We start from the raw sequence: 13,862 nt of genomic DNA, 5'->3' as shown, positions 1-13,862 counted from the left end.
TCTCTTCACAATTTACCTTCACACCTATTTTTCTGTCGCCAGCAGAATGTGCCATAATCTCTTCAGTCGTTAGATCCGAGTCATTGATATAATTTGTAAACACTGAGGCCCGAGTTGGGAAGCAATGGCAGACATTGGAGGGAGCTATTTCCTCACTCAAAAGTAGACAACATTCCATTGAGGAAGATAGAAGAACTCTGGGAAGGCTGCACCATTCAAAGAACAACACAGCCCGGGTGTTAGAGATGGAAAGGTGGTAGGACTGGAGGGTCTTAATGACATTACTGTTACTAGAGAGGTGGTGCTCGACAGACTGGAGGGGCTGATTGTGGACAAGTCCCCAGGACCGGATGGAATGCATCCGAGGGTTCTGAAAGAAATGGCGGAGGTGATAGTGGATGCCTTGGTGGTTATTTTCCAGACGTCGCTGGATTCCGGGGAAGTGCCGGATGATTGGAAAACGGCTAATGTTACGCCATTGTTTAAGAAGGGTGCCAGGCAAAAGGCAGGGAATTATAGGCCGGTTAGTTTAACGTCTGTTGTAGGTAAAATGTTAGAATCCGTCATCAAGGAGGAAATAGCGAGGCATCTTGAGAGGAATTGCTTGATAGAGCAGACGCAGCACGGTTTCATTAAAGGGAAGTCGTGTCTGACAAATTTACTGGAGTTCTATGACGATGTGTCTAGGGCGGTGGATAAAGGAGAGCCGGTGGATGTGGTCTTTCTAGATTTTCAGAAGGCGTTTGACAAGGTACCTCACAAGAGGTTATTGCAGAAGGTCAGGGGACATGGAGTTGGGGGTAGGGTGTTAGTGTGGATAGAGGTTTGGTTGTCAAATAGGAGGCAGAGAGTGGGGGTCAATGGGTGCGATTCGGATTGGCGGATGGTGACTAGTGGAGTGCCCCAGGGGTCGGTGCTGGGGCCTCAGCTATTTACCATTTATATAGATGATCTGGAGGAGGGAACCAAGTGTAGGGTGTCGAAATTTGCTGATGACACCAAGATTGGTGGAAAGGCAAATTGTGCGGAGGGTGGGGAGAGTCTACAGAAGGATCTAGATAGGCTGGGCGAATGGGCCAGGAAATGGCAAATGGAATTTAATGTTGGCAAGTGTGAGGTGGTCCACTTTGGTAGGAATAATGGTAGGAAGGATTATTACTTACGTGGCGAAAAACTGCAGCAGGCGACGGTGCAGAGGGACCTCGGGGTCCTTGTGCATGAGTTGCAAAAACCCAGCCTGCAGGTGCAGCAGGTGGTCAGGAAGGCGAATGGGATGCTGGCCTTCATAGCGAGGGGGATTGAATATAAAAGTAGGGAGGTTTTGCTGCGGCTGTATAGGGCATTGGTGAGGCTGCAGCTGGAGTACTGTGTGCAGTTTTGGGCGCCGCACCTGCGCAAAGATATTTTGGCCCTGGAGGGAGTGCAGAGGAGGTTTACTAGGCTGATACTGGAGTTGAGGGGGTTGAGCTATGAGGAGAGGCTGAATAAACTAGGCTTGTACTCGTTAGAGTTTAGAAGAATGAGGGGAGATCTCATTGAGACATATAAGATGATGAATGGGATGGATAGGATAGAGGTGGAGAGACTCTTCCCACTCAGAAAGGACAGTAGGACTAGAGGGCACAGCCTCAAGATAAAGCGGGGGCGGTTTAGAACGGAGTTGAGGAGGAACTTCTTCACTCAAAGGGTGGTGAATCTCTGGAATTCTCTGCCCGTTGAAGTGGTGGAGGCTGCCTCGCTCAATATATTTAAGACGCGGGTTGATGGGTTTTTGATAAGAGAGGGGATTAAGGGTTATGTGGAGAGGGCGGGAATGTGGAACTGAGCAGCAACAGATCAGCCATGATCTTATTGAATGGCGGGGCAGGCTCGAAGGGCTAGATGGCCTACTCCTGCTCCGATTTCTTATGTTCTTATGAAACAGGCCCTTCGGCCCAACGAGCCCACACCGCCATCTTAAAAGCATTTTCCTACCCCTACCTTGACCCGTGTGTATGCGTATGGTACCCCTATTGGAAACCAGATTCAGGGGAGGATAATTTAGGGACAATTTGTTACACGAATCAGCCTAAGAGCACATCTTTGGGGTGTGGGAGGAAACCGGAGCGCCCGGAGGAAACCCACACAACCACAGGGAGAATGCACAAACTCCCGCAGACACTCCATGTATCTGCACAGCCAGCAGTGATAGTCACTGAGCTCCTGTGGTGCCCATCTGCTGGTCCAGTTTTAAGCACACACAACGACGCAAAGTACTAGGCCACTCTCGAAACATCCAAGAGCAGCCCACGCACGACCCACCGTGTGCATGCCCCTTGTTAGACAACAAGGTGGACCGGCACACCTGCGCACTAAAAGATTCATGATTAATGAAAGGCATTAGCGATGGATCAGATTCAAAGAACAAAGAAAATTACAGCACAGGAACAGGCCTGCGAAGCCTGTACCGACCATGCTGTCCGACTGAACTAAAACCCTCTACCCTTCTGGGGACCGTATCCCTCTGTTCCCATCCTATTCATGTACTTGTCAAGGCGCCTTGAAAACTCACTATCCTATCTGCTTCCACTACCTCCCCCAGCAGCGAATTCCAGGCACTCTCCACCCTCTGTGTAAAAAACTTGACTCGTACATCTCCTTTAAACCTTGCATCTTAAACTTCTGCCCCCTAGGAATTGACTCTTCCACACTGGGAAAAAGTTTTTGACTATCCGCTCTGTTCATGCCTCAATCTTGTAGACTTCCACTAGGTCTCCCCTCAACCTCCTTTGCTCAAGTGAGAACAAACTAAGTTTGTCCAACCTCTCACAGCTAATGCCCTCCATATCAGGCACCATCCTGGTCAATCTTTTCTGTACCCTCTCCAAAGCCTCCACATCCTTCTGGTAGTGTGGTGACCAGAATTGAACACTAAGGTTCTACAAAGCTGCAACATAACTTGCCAATTCTTAAACTCAATGCTTCGACCGATGACGGCAAGCATGCCATAAGCCTTCTTGACTACCTCCTCCACCTGCATTGCCATTTTCAGTGACCTGTGTACCTGTACACCCAGATCCCTCTGCCTTTCAATGCTCTTAAGGGTTCTGCCATTTACTGTATATTTCCTATCTTCACCTTACAAAATGCATTACCTCACATTTGTCTGGATCAAACCACATTTCATATATAGTCTTGCAACTCGGCCAATGTTGTCTACCTGATACGCTGCAGGAAAGGATGTCCCGAAGCATAGTACACTGGGGAGACCATGCAGATGCTACAACAATGGCTGAATGAACACTGCTCGACAATCACCAGGCAAGACTGTTCTCTTCAGCGGTCACGGGCATTCGGCCTCTGATCTTCGGGTAAGTATTCTCCAAGATGCCCTTCACAACACACAACAGCGCAGAGTCACTGAGCAGAAACTGATAGCCAAGTTCTGCACACATAAAGAAGGCCTCAACCGGGATCTTGTGTTCATGTCACGCTATCTGTAATCCCCACGACTTGCCTGGGCTTGCAAAATCTAACGAGCTCTCCCATCTGGAGACAATACACATCTCTTTAACCTATGCTTAATGCTCTCTCCACTCACATTGTCTGTACCAATAAGACTTGATTACCTGTAAAGACTCGCATTCCAACCATTATTTTGTAAATTGAGTTTGTGTTTTCATATGCCCTGTTTGTGAACAGAACTCCCACCTACCTGACGAAGGAGCAGCGCTCTGAAAGCTGGTGGATTTTGCTCCCAAATAAACGTGTTGGACTTTAACCTGGTGTTGTGAGACTTCTTACTGTGTTAAACTCCATCTGCCATCTCTCCGCTCAAGTCTCCAACCAATCTATATCCTGCTGTATCCTCAGATGGTCCCATCGCTATCCACAATCCCACCAACTTTTGTGTTGTCTGCAAACTTACTAGTCAAATCAGTTACATTTTCCTCCAAATCATTGAAATATGTTGCAAACAGTAAGGTCCCAGCACTGATATAAGAAACATAAGAAATAGGAGCAGGAGTAGGCCATCTAGCCCTTCGAGCCTGCCCCGCCATTCAATAAGATCATGGCTGATCTGTCGTGGCTCAGTTCCACTTTCCCGCCCTCTCCCCATAACCCTTAATCCCCTCTCTTATCAAAAACCCATCAACCCGCTTCTTAAAAATATTTAGCGAGGCAGCCTCCACCACTTCAACGGGCAGAGAATTCCAGAGATTCACCACCCTTTGAGTGAAGAAGTTCTTCCTCAAATCCGTTCTAAACCGCCCCCCCCTTTATCTTGAGGCTGTGCCCCCCTAGTCCTACTGTCCTTTCTGAGCAGGAAGAGTCTCTCCATCTCTATCCTATCCATCCCATTCATCATCTTATACGTCTCAATGAGATCTCCCCTCATTCTTCTAAACTCTAACGAGTACAAGCCTAGTTTATTCAGCCTCTCCTCATAGCTCAACCCCCTCAACTCCAGCATCAGCCTAGTAAACCTCCTCTGCACTCCCTCCAAGGCCAAAATATCCTTGCGTAAGTGCGGCGACCAAAACTGCACACAGTACTCCAGCTGCGGCCTCACCAATGCCCTATACAGCCGCAGCAAGACCTCCCTACTTTTATATTCAATCCCCCTCGCTATGAAGGCCAGCATCCCATTCGCCTTCCTGACCACCTGCTGCACCTGCAAGCTGGGTTTTTGCGACTCATGCACAAGGACCCCGAGGTCCCTCTGCACTGTCGCCTGCTGCAGTTTTTCGCCACGTAAGTAATAGTCCTTCCTACCATTATTCCTACCAAAGTGGACCACCTCACACTTGCCAACATTAAATTCCATTTGCCAGTTCCTGGCCCATTCGCCCAGCCTATCTAGATCCTTCTGTAGACTCTCCACACCCTCCGCACAATTTGCCTTTCCACCAATCTTGGTGTCATCAGCAAATTTCGACACCCTACACTCGGTTCCCTCCTCCAGATCATCTATATAAATGGTAAATAGCTGAGGCCCCAGCACCGACCCCTGGGGCACTCCACTACTCACCATCCGCCAATCCGAATAGCACCCATTGACCCCCACTCTCTGCCTCCTATTTGACAACCAATCCTCTATCCACGCTAACACCCTACCCCCAACTCCATGTCCCCTGACCTTCTGCAATAACCTCTTGTGAGGTACTTTGTCAAACGCTTTCTGAAAATCAAGAAAGACCACATCCACCGGCTCTCCTCTATCCACCGCCCTAGACACATCCTCATAGAACTCCAATAAATTTGTCAGACACAACTACCCCTTAACGAAACCGTGCTGCGTCTGCTCTATCAAGCAATTCCCCTCAAGATGCCTCGCTATTTCCTCCTTGATGACGGATTCTAACATTTTACCTACAACAGACGTTAAACTAACCGGCCTATAATTCCCTGCCTTTTGCCTGGCACCCTTCTTAAACAATGGCGTAACATTAGCCATTTTCCAATCTTCCGGCACTTCCCCGGAATCCAGCGACGTCTGGAAAATAATCACCAAGGCATCCACTATCACCTCTGCCATTTCTTTCAGAACCCTCGGATGCATTCCATCCGGTCCTGGGGACTTGTCCACAACCAGCCCCTCCAGTCTGTCGAGCACTACCTCTCGAGTAACAGTAATGTCATTAAGACCCTCCAGTCCTACCACCTTTCCATCTCTAACATCCGGCAAATTATTCACGTCCTCCTCCGTGAATACCGAAACAAAAAAGTTATTCAATACCTTAGCCATATCCCCATCCCCTACCACTAAGTCCCCCTTCTAATCCTCTAAGAGTCCAACGTTCACCCTAGCCAGCCTCTTCCTTTTTATATATTTATAAAAACTCTTGCTATCCTTTTTTATATTAAGCGCTAGCCCAGCTTCATAGTTTATCCTACCCTCCTTTATCAACTTCTTTGTCAATCTTTGTTGACATTTAAACTTCTCCCAATCCTCTTCTCGCCCAGTGCTCTTAGCTACTCTAAATTCCTCCGCTTTTAATTTAACACTTTCCTTCACCTCCTTCGTTATCCACGGCTTATTACCTCTCCTCCTACGGTCCTTTTTGACCATCGGAATAAATTTCTGCTGAGCACCAAGAAAGATCTCCTTAAAGATCCTCCACTGCTCCTCAGCAGACCTACCTTCCAACGCGCTCCCCCAGTCAACATTCGCCAATTCTTCTCTCATCCTACCATACTCCCCTCTATTCAAACAAACGACGCGTGTCCGGGAACCCACTTTCTCCTCCTCCATCTGCACCAGAAACTCCACCATACAATGATCACTCTCTCCAAGAGGATCCTTCACCGCAAGGTCCCTAATTCTACCCGCCTCATTACATAACACCAGATCCAAGATAGCTCGCTCCCTCGTCGGCTCCAACACACACTGTTCGAGGAAACTATCCCGGCAGCATTCCAAGAACTCTTCCTCGAGCCCCCCGCGTCCAACATGGGTCGACCAATCAATATGCAGATTGAAATCCCCCATAACTACGGCTGTCCCATTCCTGCACGCCGCACTTATTTGCGCGTTAACAGCCCGCCCCACCTCCAGATCATTATTCGGGGGCCTATAGACGACACCCACCAGCGTCTTCCTCCCTTTGCTGTTCCTAATCTCCACCCACAACGATTCCACCCTCTGCTCCTTGGCTCCAATATCATCCCTTGCTACCACCCTGATGCTATCCTTAATCAGCAGAGCTACGCCCCCCCCTTTTCCCTCCCGCCTATCCTTCCTAAACACTTGATAGCCCTGTACATTCAGCTCCCAGTCCCTGTCACCCTGCAGCCATGTCTCTGTAATGGTCACCAGATCGTATCCATTTGTGCTGATCTGCGCCACCAGCTCATCCACTTTATTCCGAATGCTTCGTGCATTCAGATAAAGCGCCTTCATCCCAGCCTTCACCTGGACCCTATTCATACTCACACCCCCTACTCCCTTTATTATTGGGACATCCTCGGCCTCCACCCTTACCTGTACCCTCTCCTTAACTTTAGGCCTCTTAATGTCACCTACCCTCGCACCCTCCCCCCCCTAATTAGTTTAAAGCCCTGTCTACAGTCCTCTTTACTCGATTAGCCAGCACTCTGGTCCCAGCACGGTTCAGACCCACCCCATCCCGCCCGAACAGGTCCCACCTACCCCAATACTGGTGCCAATGCCCCATAAATTCAAACCCATTCCTCCCACACCAATCCCTGAGCCACCCATTCACTTCCTTAATCCTGTCAACCCTACGCCCGTCTGCACTCGGTTCAGGCAGTAGCCCAGAGACGACCACCTTGTCGGTTCTACTTTTTAATTCCATTCCCAGCTTTTCATACTCCCTCCCCAGATCCTCAGTCTGCATTTTGCTTACGTCGCCGGCACCCACATGAACCACAACGACCAGATTCTCACCCTCCCACTCCAGGTTCCTCTGCAGCCCAGCTGCGACATCCCGGACCCGAGCACCAGGCAGACAACACACCCTTCTGTGCACTTTGTCATTGTGACAAAGGACAGTGTCAATACCCTTCACCCCACTATCCCCAATCACTACTATGTTCCTTTTCACTTTCTCTTTGCCTATGTCCTGCTGCATCACTGTACTGTGTGCAGTTTGCTCACCGACCTCACCTCCCTCGTCCTCGTCCAGACTGGAAGCAAGAACCTCAAACCTGTTATGCAGATTGAGAGGCTGATGCCTCCGCTCCCCACCCTCCCTCCGCTCCCCACCCCCCTTCGTCCACTCCCCACCCCCCTTCCTCCGCTCCCCACCCCCCTCCCTCCGCTCCCCACCCCCCTCCCTCCGCTCCCCACCCCCCTTCATCCACTCCCCACCCCCCTTCCTCCGCTCCCCACCCCCCTTCCTCTGCTCCCCACCCCCCTTCCTCCTCTCTTCTCCCCCCTTCCTCACTTGCACCCCATTAACAATGGCACCCTCTCTCCCCCTGATGAGCCTCAGTGTCTGTAGCTCAGAGGCCAGCTCATTTACCCTGAGCTGGAGCTCCTCCAGCAACCTGCACTTACTGCAGACATGGTCACTGGGAAGGACCCTGGAGTCCACCAGTTCCCACATCATACAGAAACAACACATCACATGCCCCTCCATTATTCACTGTGGTAGTATTGAAAATTTCCACATGAACTTACCTGGCCCTTTTTCTCCCCAGCCCTTTTGATATTAAGCCCTAATAGCTCATTCTGCTTCCCCCTCACTCCGCTGCCCGCTGACTACACCAGGCCTCCTTTTAAACCTGGCACTGATTTAAAGCTTGCTGGCCCACAACTCCCTTCTAACCACTCCCTCAGAATTCTTAAAGTGGTAAATACAAAAAGCCCACAAAAATGCTTTTAAATGATTTAAACAGTTCTACAAGGTTAGTTCTTACTACAAAGTACTTTAAACTTATTTAAACAGGTTTTTAACAGGTAGTTTCTTATCTGTCTCCCTGCTCCTTCACTGGTCTGCTGAGGAACACTTCCTGTTTGGTGAATACTGATGCAAAGTACTCATTTAATACCTCGCTCATTTCTTCTGGCTCCTCGCATAGATTTCCTCCCCCGACCTTGAGTGGGCCAATCCTCTCCCTGGCTTGGCCTTCATACATTATAAAGAGTCTTGGGATTTTCCTTAATTCTGCTGGCCAATGATGTTTTGTAGCCCCTTTTAGCCTACTTTCCTTGTATTCCACACTTGCTTTGTGTGTTCCCAGTCTCCTAACCTTGACAAATGCTTCCTTTTTCTCTTTAACTAGTCTCATAGTATCCCTCATTATCCAAGGTTCCCAAAACTTGCCATAATTATCCTTTAACCTTACAGGAATGTGTCGGTCCTGAGTTCCCATCAACTTACGTTTGAAAGCCTCTCACATGCCAGATGTTGATTTGCCCTCAAACATCTGTCCCCAATTCTACATCCTTCAGTTCCTGCCTAATATTTAGCACCAATTCCCCCAATTTAGCACCTTCATTCGAGGACTACAATTATCTTTATCCATCAGTACCTTAAAGCTTACTGAATTGTGGTCACTGTTCCCAAACTGTTCCCCTTGAAAAGATATTCAATGTTGTAAAGCTTAGCAGCGGCCCAGAAAATTAGAAAAAATTAAAAATCATCAAAGGTGACAAAAAATGGAGAAATATAAAAATCCAATAAGAAAAACTTAAAGTATAGAAAGACAAGCGGTGACACTAGGCATTGGCTCCTTAGTGGGTGAGACTGCAGATTTTAACAGACAAGAAAAAGAGAGAAGTATTGAACTGGGGCTTGTGTCTGTCGTCTAGGTGGCCAGGTGTGTAGAACATAGTGCAGTTAATATATCTTTATGGATTTCAACAAAACTTTTGACAAGTTTCCACGTGGGGGGCACAGTGGTCAGTACTTTGCCTCATAGAGTCAGGAACCCAGGTGCGATTCCTGGATTGGGTCACTGTGTGGCATTTACACGTTCTCCCTGTGTCTAAGCGGGTTTCCTCCAGGTGCTCCGGTTTAAGAACATAAGAACATAAGAAATAGGAGCAGGAGTAGGCCATCTAGCCCTTCGAGCCTGCCCCGCCATTCAATAAGATCATGGCTGATCTGTCGTGGCTCAGTTCCACTTTCCCGCCCTCTCCCCATAACCCTTAATCCCCTCTCTTATCAAAAACCCATCAACCCGCTTCTTAAAAATATTTAGCGAGGTAGCCTCCACCACTTCAACGGGCAGAGAATTCCAGATATTCACCACCCTTTGAGTGAAGAAGTTCCTCCTCAACTCCGTTCTAAAACGCCCCCCCTTTATCTTGAGGCTGTGCCCCCTAGTCCTACTGTCCTTTCTGAGCGGGAAGAGTCTCTCCACCTCTATCCTATCCATCCCATTCATCATCTTATACGTCTCAATGAGATCTCCCCTCATTCTTCTAAACTCCAACAAGTACAAGCCTAGTTTATTCAGCCTCTCCTCATAGTTCAACCCCCTCAACTCCGGTATCAGCCTAGTAAACCTCCTCTGCACTCCCTCCAAGGCCAAAATATCTTTGTGCAGGTGCGGCACCCAAAACTGCACACAGTACTCCAGCTGCGGCCTCACCAATGCCCTATACAGCTGCAGCAAGACCTCCCTACTTTTATATTCAATCCCCCTCGCTATGAAGGCCAGCATCCCATTCGCCTTCCTGACCACCTGCTGCACCTGCAAGCTGGGCTTTTGCGACTCATGCACAAGGACCCCGAGGTCCCTCTGCACCGTCGCCTGCTGCAGTTTTTCGCCCCGTAAGTAATAGTCCTTCCTACCATTCTTCCTACCAAAGTGGACCACCTCACACTTGCCAACATTAAATTCCATTTGCCATTTCCTGGCCCATTCGCCCAGCCTATCTAGATCCTTCTGTAGACTCTCCACACCCTCCGCACAATTTGCCGTTCCCCCAATCTTGGTGTCATCAGCAAATTTCGACACCCTGCACTCGGTTCCCTCCTCCAGATCATCTATATAAATGGTAAATAGCTGAGGCCCCAGCACTGACCCCTGGGGCACCCCACTAGTCACCATCCGCCAATCCGAATAGCACCCGTTGACCCCCACTCTCTGCCTCCTATTTGACAACCAATCCTCTATCCACGCTAACACCCTACCTCCAACTCCAAGTCCCCTGACCTTCTGCAATAACCTCTTGTGAGGCACTTTGTCAAACGCCTTTCACACTGCAAAAATGTGTGGGTTAGGTGGATTGGCCATGCTAAATTGCCCCTTAGTGTCAGGGGGACTAGCTAGGGTAAATGCATAGGGTTAATAGGGATTGTGGTTGGTGCAGACTTGATGGGCCAAATGGCCTCCTGAACTGTACGATTCTATGGTTCTACATGGGAGACTGATAAAGACATGGGATGCAGGGTAACTTGGCAAGTTAGATCCAAACCTAGCTTTGTGGTAGGAGACAGAGGGTGGTGATAGAAGGTCGTGTGGCTGGAGGTTGGTGTCCAATGGTGCCCCACAGGGATCAGTATGATGTCCCATATTGTCTGTGATACACATATAATCGATGTAGATGAGAATGTGGGAGGATGATAAGTTTGTCAATGACAAAAGATTGATAGAACATAAGAACATAAGAAATAGGAGCAGGAGTAGGCCATCTAGCCCTTCGAGCCTGCCCCGCCATTCAATAAGATCATGGCTGATCTGTCGTGGCTCAGTTCCACATTCCCGCCCTCTCCCCATAACCCTTAATCCCCTCTCTTATCAAAAACCCATCAACCCGCTTCTTAAAAATATTTAGCGAGGCAGCCTCCACCACTTCAACGGGCAGAGAATTCCAGAGATTCACCACCCTTTGAGTGAAGAAGTTCTTCCTCAACTCCGTTCTAAACTGCCCCCCCTTTATCTTGAGGCTGTGCCCTCTAGTCCTACTGTCCTTTCTGAGTGGGAAGAGTCTCTCCACCTCTATCCTATCCATCCCATTCGTCATCTTATACGTCTCAATGAGATCTCCCCTCATTCTTCTAAACTCTAACGAGTACAAGCCTAATCTATTCAGCCTCTCCTCATAGCTCAACCCCCTCAACTCCGGCATCAGCCTAGTAAACCTCCTCTGCACTCCCTCCAAGGCCAAAATATCCTTGCGTAAGTACGGCGCCGAAAACTGCACACACACTACTCCAGCTGCAGCCTCACCAATGCCCTATACAGCTGCAGCAAGACCTCCCTACTTTTATATTCAATCCCCCTCGCTATGAAGGCCAGCATCCCATTCGCCTTCCTGACCACCTGCTGCACCTGCAGGCTGGGTTTTTGCGACTCATGCACAAGGACCCCGAGGTCCCTCTGCACCGTCGCCTGCTGCAGTTTTTCACCACGTAAGTAATAATCCTTCCTACCATTATTCCTACCAAAGTGGACCACCTCACACTTGCCAACATTAAATTCCATTTGCCATTTCCTGGCCCATTCGCCCAGCCTATCTAGATCCTTCTGCAGACAATCCACACCCTCCGCACAATTTGCCTTTCCCCCAATCTTGGTGTCATCAGCAAATTTCGACACCCTACACTCGGTTCCCTCCTCCAGATCATCTATATAAATGGTAAAAAGCTGAGGCCCCAGCACCGACCCCTGGGGCACTCCACTAGTCACCATCCGCCAATCTGAATAGCACCCATTGACCCCCACTCTCTGCCTCCTATTTGACAACCAGTCCTCTATCCACGCTAACACCCTACCCCCAACTCCATGTCCCTCGACCTTCTGCAATAACCTCTTGTGAGGTACCTTGTCAAACGCCTTCTGAAAATCAAGACCACATCCACCGGCTCTCCTCTATCCACCGCCCTAGACACATCCTCATAGAACTCCAGTAAATTTGTCAGACACGACTTCCCTTTAACGAAACCGTGCTGCGTCTGCTCTATCAAGCAGTTCCCTCAAGATGCCTCGCTATTTCCTCCTTGATGACGGATTCTAACATTTTACCTACAACAGACGTTAAACTAACAGGCCTATAAGGGTGCCTGGCACCCTTCTTAAACAATGGCGTAACATTAGCCGTTTTCCAATCTTCCGGCACTTCCCCGGAATCCAGCGACGTCTGGAAAATAATCACCAAGGCATCCACTATCACCTCCGCCATTTCTTTCAGGACCCTCGGATGCATTCCATCTGGTCCTGGGGACTTGTCCACAATCAGCCCCTCCAGTCTGTCGAGCACCACCTCTCTAGTAACAGTAATGTCATCGAGACCCTCCAGTCCTACCACCTTTCCATCTCTAACACCCGGCAAATTATTCACGTCCTCCTCCGTGAAGACAGAAACAAGGGAATAGGGTGGTTAATAGTGAGGAAGAGGGCCTTGGGTCAAAGGAAGAGATTTGATTGGGTTGGTCAGACAGGGTAGATGCTGAGCAGGTCTTCAACTTGTAGGGAAATCTAGAATTGGGGTAAGTGTTTAAAAATAAATCTGTAATTTAAGATGACACAGAGGAGAAATTTCGTCTCAATCTTTGGAATTTACAAGCACAGGGAGTAGTGGGGGTAGGGTCTGGGTCACCGAATAAAACCAAGGCCAATATTTTAAAAAACAGTTATTAACATCACAAGTAGGTTTACATTAACACTGCAATGAAGTTATTGTGAAAATCCCCTGGTCGCCACAGTGCAATGCCTGTACTGGTATACTGAAGGAGAATTTAGCGTGGCCAATGCACCTAACCAGCATGTCTTTCGGACTGTGGGAGGAAACCCATGGGGATAACATGCATACTCCACACCAAGCCATGATATAGACAGATTAATGATCAAAAAGGGGATTGTGATTGTGGGTGATAGACAGGAATCATAGAACAGAATCATCATAGAATCCCTACAGTACAGAAGGAGGCCATTCAGCCCATTGAGTCTGCACTGACAACAATCCCACCCAGGCCCTATTCCCTTAACCCCAAATATTTACCCTGCTAATTCCACTAACCTACACATCCTGGGACACTAAGGAGCAATTTCGTATGGCCAATCAATCTAACCCACATATTTTTGGAGTGTATGAGGAACCCGGAGCACTCAGTGGAACGTGCAAACTCCACACAGTCATCCGAGGCCAGAACTGAACCCAGGTCCCTGGCGCGGTGAGGCAGCACTGCTAATCATTGTGACAGAAAGTGGAGTCAAGGTTACAATCAAATTGGCTGAGATCCCATTGCATGGTGGAGCCAGCAGGATGGGCTGAATGGCCTCTTACTGCTCCTATTGGGAGATGTTGCTGAGGAGGGGTCAGCAGTGACAGTGTCAATGGGAGGAAGGGACTGGGCAGGAAGTGAAGCTAGAAGCTGGAGTGACTGGGAGTAGCCGCAGAGGGCGGCAGAGAGTCGGGATCAGGCTCAGGGCTGTTCTTGCCGCTCGGCTCGTTGGCGCTGACC

Source organism: Carcharhinus amblyrhynchos, unplaced genomic scaffold (genome assembly GCF_965287045.1).
Source record: "Carcharhinus amblyrhynchos unplaced genomic scaffold, sCarAmb.v2.hapA scaffold_494, whole genome shotgun sequence".
Classification (NCBI taxonomy): domain Eukaryota; kingdom Metazoa; phylum Chordata; class Chondrichthyes; order Carcharhiniformes; family Carcharhinidae; genus Carcharhinus; species Carcharhinus amblyrhynchos.
This window is presented reverse-complemented; position numbering follows the sequence as displayed.